At 43.5% G+C, this 7,818-nt stretch overlaps 1 pseudogene; it reads left to right on the top strand.

Moving 5' to 3' along the window:
• The first annotated feature begins 891 nt into the window (after positions 1-891).
• Positions 892-7,626, top strand: LOC113746509 (E3 ubiquitin-protein ligase Mdm2-like; annotated as a pseudogene).
• Positions 7,627-7,818: the final 192 nt, after the last annotated feature.

Raw genomic sequence — 7,818 nt, 5'->3', positions numbered from 1 at the left:
ATTCAAAGAAAAACATAAAAATATCGAATTTTGATGAAGTCAGAACACAGAGTCTCTTTTTCTGGTGGATTATGGGTGAATATAAAGAGGTTTTTGTGAGAAATATTCAAAATAAAATACATAAATGAAAAGGTGAAGAATCTAAAATATAACTCATTTATTTATTTTACATTTGAAGTTGCAATTTCTGCAAAAAAAAAGTAACATTTAAAGAAAAAAGTCAGAATTCTTAAAGAAAAACTGAAAGATTTTGTGGATTCAGTTGTTTTTGCAAGAAAAACAGTCAGTGTGTCAAAAACACACTGAAAAATGTTTTGATAGTCAACACACAAGTCTTTTTTTTTGGTGTATTATGGCTTAAAATATTTTTCAGTGAGAAATATTTAAAATAAACTAATGAAAAAGGTGAAGAATCTAAAATATATATTTAGACTTTGATTTCTTTTACAACACATTCCTCATGTTATTTCTCTGATGCCTTCAGTGTTCATTTATGTAGAAAGTAACAAAATAAAGTCAAGTCACGTGTATGTACAGGACATACAGAGTATTGAAATTTCATTTCCCTTTCATCCCAAACATGAAATATAAAATATAAGTAAAAGATGTAAAAAAAAATATACAAATCTAAAAATATATACAAGCTAAAAGACATCTGTATAATATGGCACAGTGTCAAAGTTATTAAGTATGGTAATATGGCAGTATGAACAGGATTTACAGTATTTACATGTACAATTAAATGAAATATATAAACAGCTGACTGTACACGGTGCAAACTCTGTTTTTAAAAAGAAACATTAAAAAATCAACTCCAAATTAATTCAGATTAACTCCATTATAATGAAAACAAACAGACAGAATAATGATTTATTGATAATAATAAAATAATTAAATTAAATGTTTTTTATATTTCAGCTCAGGCTGCAGTGTCGGTGTTCGGCCAGCGGGGGCGCCACACGAGCGAAGGCAGCGTCACCGCCTGACCGAGCGGTGAGCACCGAACAGACCGGACGTTAACGGCTCGACTGCCCGGTAAACCGGCGGATAGACGCCGTGCATGGATTTTATTTAACAGAAGAGCAACAGATAAAGTAAGTGACTCGTGCTTCAGTTTGTAACACGCTGTAACCATGGCAGCGCGGGTTAGCAGGTGGCTAAGCGGCAGCAGGCCGCAGAGCCTCGGGTTTTCCTGACACGAGGCAGCGCTGAGAGTGAGCGCTAGCTCGGCTAACTTATTAGCGTAATATTAACATAAATATACCCGTTAGGTGTTGTCAGCCGCTGCAGTTGCGCATAGTCTGTAAATAAAACCTGTAAATATTCGTAGTTGTGAGTGTTGTGACTTCAGCGCAGGGAGACGTGGCTGTTTGTTTTTAGCCTAGCGAGCTAACTAGCATGCTAACTCGCGGCTGCACTGTTGTAAGTGTGATGCGCTAGCTTCAACGTTAGCTTCAACGTTAGCTTCCAGCTAACTCATTGTCAGTGTTAAGCAGTGAGTGTTTGAGCTGAAGTTTGTGTCTCCGATGATGATGATGATGATGATGATGATGATGGCAGGGTTAGTCTGCCTTCATCAGGTCAGTCTGTGACGTACACACACACACACACACACATATATACACACACACACACACACAGACACACACACACACACACACACAGACACAGGAGGAGTCAGAGCGGGACATGTCCGGGCATAGAACACACCGTGTTTGTTTGTAATGGACAGTTTGAACAGCTGACTCACCCTGTGTGTATGTGTGTGTGTGTGTTGTGTGTGTGTGTGTGGTGTGTGTGTGTGTGTGTGTGTCAGTAGTTACGGAATAAGTTTGTTTCTGAACTCACTCAGACTCTGCCCACGACCTATTCACACAGCAGAGCCGAAACAAGGATAAACAAGGCTGAAAGTTTCTCTCTCTCTCTCTCTCTCTCTATATTATATATATATATATTATATATATATTAATAAAAATATGTGTTCTATTATAATAAAATATATGTGTATATATGTATATATATGTGTGTGTGTAGTATGTATGTATGTATGTATGTATATATATATATATATATAGATTATAATATATATTTAATATACATACATACATACATACCTACATACAACTACATACATACATACATATACACCACCACACACACACACAACACAAATACATACACATTTTATTATATTATATAAAAATATTATTTTTATTTATTATATATATATTATAAAATATATTGTGTATGTATATATGTATATATATATATATATATATATATTAGATATAGATATAGAAAACAAAGTGATTTCTGATGTCTCACAGAGGTTACGCTCCTTCAGTCCTGCGGTTTCTGGTCGTGTGTGGTCGTAACCTGAGGCGACTTTCTGTCTGATCCTGTCGTCTGGTCAAGTGTTCCCACGTGGACGTGACCCGGTCAGCCTGTCTGCCACGAGGAAACGTTCAATGATGGATAATATATATATATATAATATATATAATATAATATAATATAATATTATATATAACTTAAACATGAGGTGTGTTTCATCCAGCTGCTTCCCATGAGTCTGAGGACAGTCCTGCTGCTCAGATTTGGCCCACGTTTGGCCCAGTTTGGCCCCGTTTGGCCCAGTTTGGCCCTGGTTATCATGCTTAGTTAACATGGTTATCTAATTTTGACAGCGCTGAGTCATCGTGGACTAGTCGTGGCATGTCTACCCCCACACAGCTGGTGTGTGTGTGTGTGTGTGTGTGTGATTGAATCAGCTGGTACAGGCATTTAAAAAAAAAAAGAACATATACGTCCTGAGTCAGCCTGAGTCAGCCTGAGTGTGTCATTGCCCTGTTAGGCCCTGATAGGCCCTGATAGGCCTGGCCAGGCTAGGCTGGGGCCCAATGCTGGTCTAGTCCACATGTCTGAGCTGGTCTATAAGAGTCTGCAGCTCGTCTGTGCTCGGCTCTTGAATGCACTTTATGTTTTTACCTGCTCAGGATGGACTGCTGACACTGTGACACTTTGTCCACGGTCAGGTGAGACCTCCGTCTGTTTGATCTATACAGGAAACATGATTATATGAAACATACTGACGAAGGAAGAGTCTGATTAATAACTGCTTTAACTGTTTTTTAGTGTTAAATCACAATAATGTCGTAAATATTCTAAAGAAATGTTAAAATCAGTTCTTTAAATGTTACTTTACGTTCAGGGTTGATTTTTAAAAAGTTTTTGCATCATTTTAACCTGAAAGTTGTGAAATCTGTCCAGCACAACTCTCCTTAAATAGATTAAAATAGATTATTTGATTTACCGTCGCCAGTGTTCAGACGCAGATTCAGTGTTTGGGTTTAGTTTCTGCCTCCATAAAGATGAATTAAATGATTAACTTGTCGTGAAGTCATGAAGTTATGATCACTGAGTTTCTCTAAACTAAAATACCGCAGCGTGTTTTAGTCCTGATCTTTGTTCACTGACCTTTGATGGAACAGATGGTTCTTTTGGGGTTTTCTGGTGGTTGAACAAACGTTTTCAGTTTCACTCCGCTGTGTCGGTTCATGTTTTTATTATTTAAATGAGCTTCTTTGAGCAGCGTGTTGCAGTTTTTAAGACTCGTGATGACTCATGGTTTGTGCTGAAGTCTTGAACTCGTTTATATTTTGTTTCTTTTATTTTAAGTCGACTGTTCCAAGATAACTCGACACAAACTGCAGACCACAAGGAAAACCAATCAGACGTCTGCGTCACATGTTTTTTCTCCCGAAGCGTTTCTCCCTCCAGACTTTGTTCACTTTGGTCGTTTTTCTGCTACGTGCTTCATTTGTTTCTCTTTAGGCAGTTTGCGTGGGGTGTTTTATTTTGAAAATCCCCTGGATTCTCTGTGCTGTTTCTGTGTCTGGCTTCCTGTCAGCTCGAGGTGATCTGTGTTAAATTGACGCGGGCTGCTCGCGGCGTCCGTCAAAGATAGAAGAGCCGAGCGGAGGCCCGGTTAAATTCCAGACATTCCCGTTTATTCCCGTAAATTCTCGCCAATGTTGCGACCTTACTTCCAGCAGATTTTTATTCTCTGGTGTGTGTTTGTGTGTTTGTGTGCAGGAACCTCAGCGTCGCCATGTCCGCTGCCCGGGAACTCGAAGCCGACGGCGCCGATGACAACAAACTGGTGAGTACGAGCGTCACGGCGCTCTTTGCCGTCCGCTCATCCGACTGCCGACTCTAAAGTTTCCCGTGTTCAGGTCAGACCCAAAGTCGAGTTTAACACGTTACTGCGACTCGCCGGAGCCACCACAGACGTTTTCACCATGAAGGAGTAAAATAATAATAATAATAAAATATAATAATAATAATAATAATATACTGGAGGCGGAGTGAGTCTGATTGGTGGCGTTGACCGTGTGACCTGTGCCTCCGTCAGGGATGTTCTACCGGGTCAGTACATCATCCAGAAGCAGCTCTACGACCAGAAGCAGCCGCACATCGTCCACTGCTCCCAGGATGCACTGGGCCGGGTGCTGGGCGTCGACAGCTTCTCTGTGAAGGAGCCGAGGTGAGATGTGATGATGTGATGATGATGATGATGATGAAGAAGAAAAACATGAACACAAACATGAAGCTGAGCCGTATGTTTGTCTTTCAGGGTTCTGTTCGCCATGATCACCAAGAACCTCGTCGCCGTGAAGAGCCCCGGTATGAACCTCCTCAGCTCCTCACTCCTCGCCTCCTTGTCTCCTCGTTCCCTTTTCCTGCTGCTCAGATTCCACTAAACGTTCTCGTCTTTTTCTGTTTTTTTAAATTATTTTTTTTAGAGTCGCCGCAGAGCTCGAGCGAAGCGCTCAGCGATAACCAGACAGAGCGACGCGACCGAGGTAAGACCTTCAGAAACCCGAGAGACGCCGCGTGTAAGTCATTAAATTTATTAGTTTTTATCTCATTTTTGTGTTAACTTTAATTTGCAATTGTTTTATATTGTTAACATGGTGATTATTATATTATTCATTACTAAGTGCCCACAGAGCCGAAAGTCATCAAAAAAAAAATAGATTCATAGAATGTGTTAGAATAAATAAATCCATAAATAAAATGTGATAAAAATTGTATTGTAATAAATAAATATCACACAGAATAAAACATGTTTAAAGTCCAGTGTGAGACGTTAACGTGGATCTGTTGGCAAAACTTTATGTAATATTCACACAAACGTCGCCGTCTGATGTCAAACTCGACCCGCCTTTAAATCGCACTCCCGCCGCTCGTACTACAAATCCCCCACATGCACCGCAACAGCCACCAATCGGTCAAAGACATGTCCTGAAGGTGTGTGTGGTTTTTCAGGAGGCGGAGTCCGAGAGCCGTTCTTCGTCGCCGACAGGAGGAGAGCGAGGAGGAGGAGGAGAAGCCGCAGGAGCAGCGACCCAGGTGAGTTTCTCTCCGAGGCTCCGCCTTCGTTAAAGCTCGTTTAAAAAAAACAAACATCATGTGACTTAAACTCCGCCCGCTCGCCTCCTCAGGCCCCTCCCACAGCGCAGAGAACGCCGAAGACGAGGAGGACGGGGAGGACGAGGAGGAGGAAGGAGGCAGGAGAGAGGAGGAGGTCCGACAGCCTGTCCCTCACCTTCGATGGGAGCCTGTCCTGGTGTGTGATTGGTGGACTGGGGAGTGGGCGGGACGACACAGCAGCCAGTCATCGGACTCGCACAGCCTGGTGAGTGTAACACCACACACACACACCCATGCTTTTATTTTTAATCTTTATGCTGTTAACTGTGTGTGTGTTTCAGTCGGGGAGGTCAGAGGTCACGGCCGCAGCCTCAACAGCGACAGCGACAACTTCAGCGTCGCGTTCGAGGTCGGTCCGTCGCCTCCGACGACTACCAACGAAGACGGACGCCTCTCGTCGGCGGACGACCGGTAAACATCAAAACCACACCGCAGGTGACCACTTCCTGCCCCTATCAAAATAAAAGCATCACCGTGTGTGTGTGTGCAGGTGTACGAGGTCCACCATCTTCGAGGCCGAGGACGAAGACTCCTTCGACGAAGACCACCGAGATCACGGAAGCTGTGAGTCTACACACACACACACACACCACCACACCCACACCACACCACACACACAACACACACTCTTGGTTTAAGGTCTAAACTGTGTGTGTGTGTGTGTGTTGTCTCCCAGGATTACTGGCGGTGTGTGAAGTGCGACGAGCTGAACCCGCCTCTGCCCAGAAACTGCCTCCGCTGCTGGACGCTGCACCACGATGGCTTCCCGAGGACATCACAAAGTCCGCCTCCTCCAGTCCTAAAGCCCTGCCCCCAAAGCCCACGGACCAATCAGCAGCCAAAGAAGCTCCAGGTAGATTTGGCCCAGGTGTTTGAGTCAGGCTTCACGTAAACAGACCACGCAGCGATCAGCTGATCCTGATCACACGTTTTCTTACCAGGAACTTTTTATTTTAGGTTTTGTGGCTAAATGTGGAGCTGTCGTATAAATACTCGGCTCACGTGTTGCAGTTCGAAACCGTCCGGTCACTCAGAGAGAAACTCGACACAGCTCAGTTTTATAAAAACTTTTTCATTCAGCTCCTCAAATCAAACTTTTTTTCAAAATAAAAGCTCTTTCAGACTCTTTCTGGCAGCCCTGTAACAAAAGACAGAGGGCAAAAAAAAAAGTGAAGTGAGAGATTCAAACATCAGCTGAGCTCTATAAGACAATGACAGAAACAGAAAACTTATTGTAACAGCGCCGCCTTGAGGTCAGTGAGTGTAAAGTCCTGAGCATCAGGTGGAGCTCTGTGATTTTTTTCTAATATTTAATCAAGATTTAATCCTGATAAAGATGAATCCAAAGTTTTGTTATATTTTATGTTCCATGTGATTTCAAACGTCGTCAGATCATGAACTTTGCTGATTGGTTGATTTGTTTTGTCTCCTGCAGCGTCCGACATCGAGGAGAACGACGGCGTCGACGTTCCGGACGGGAAAAGATCGAAGCTCCTGTCCTGTCTCAGTGCCTGTCGGACTCCACCCTCTCTGCTCTGACTCCACCTTCCCGCTCCAAACTCCCAGGACCTCCTCTCAGGCTCCCCAGCCATCCTCCTCTGCTCGCACAGAACATCTGGACTCCTGACTCCCAGCCTCTCTCATCGACTCCCAGGGGCTTCTCCGCCTTCCCCAACAGATCCACCAACTCCTCTTCCTCCTGCTCCCGCCGCCGCCCCCGAGCTGGAGCGCAGCGTGTCGGCGGAGTGGCGCCTGCCGGACTCGTGCCTCGACCCGTGTCTCATCTGTCAGTCCCGGCCGAAGAACGGCTGCATCGTGCACGGACGCACCGGACACCTCATGTCCTGCTACGTGTGCGCGAGGAAGCTGAAGAAGAGGAACAAGCTGTGTCCGGTCTGCAGGCTGCCCATCCAGTCCGTCATCCTCACCTACCTCAGCTGAGACGAGGACACAAGGACACGAGGAGGGGAATGTAGAGAATGAAGAGACTTCAACCTCAGAATCATTAAATTATTCTGTCTGTCTTCACCTCCCTCACCCAAAAACATGTGGACAGGAAGCGAAAATCTGATTCACGTCTTTTCTTCATCGCGATTCGGATAAAACGTCCCGAAATGTCGGATTGTCCGTTTAAAGTCTCCGTCGCCCCGGTGACGCTTTTATTTTACGGGTTTATAATTTCTTAGTTTCCTGGAAAGAATTTTGTGATTTGATGCCGATTATTTAAAAATTTCCTTTTAAAGAAAAATGAATATTGAAAACATTTAATCCTCACAGTTATCCTTAATTAATTAATTAATTAATTAATTCTAAGCACATAAA

The sequence above is a fragment of the Larimichthys crocea genome, chromosome X (assembly GCF_000972845.2).
Source record: "Larimichthys crocea isolate SSNF chromosome X, L_crocea_2.0, whole genome shotgun sequence".
Taxonomy (NCBI): domain Eukaryota; kingdom Metazoa; phylum Chordata; class Actinopteri; family Sciaenidae; genus Larimichthys; species Larimichthys crocea.
The sequence above is the reverse complement of the archived record's forward strand: the minus strand, read 5'-3'. Positions and strand labels throughout refer to the sequence as shown.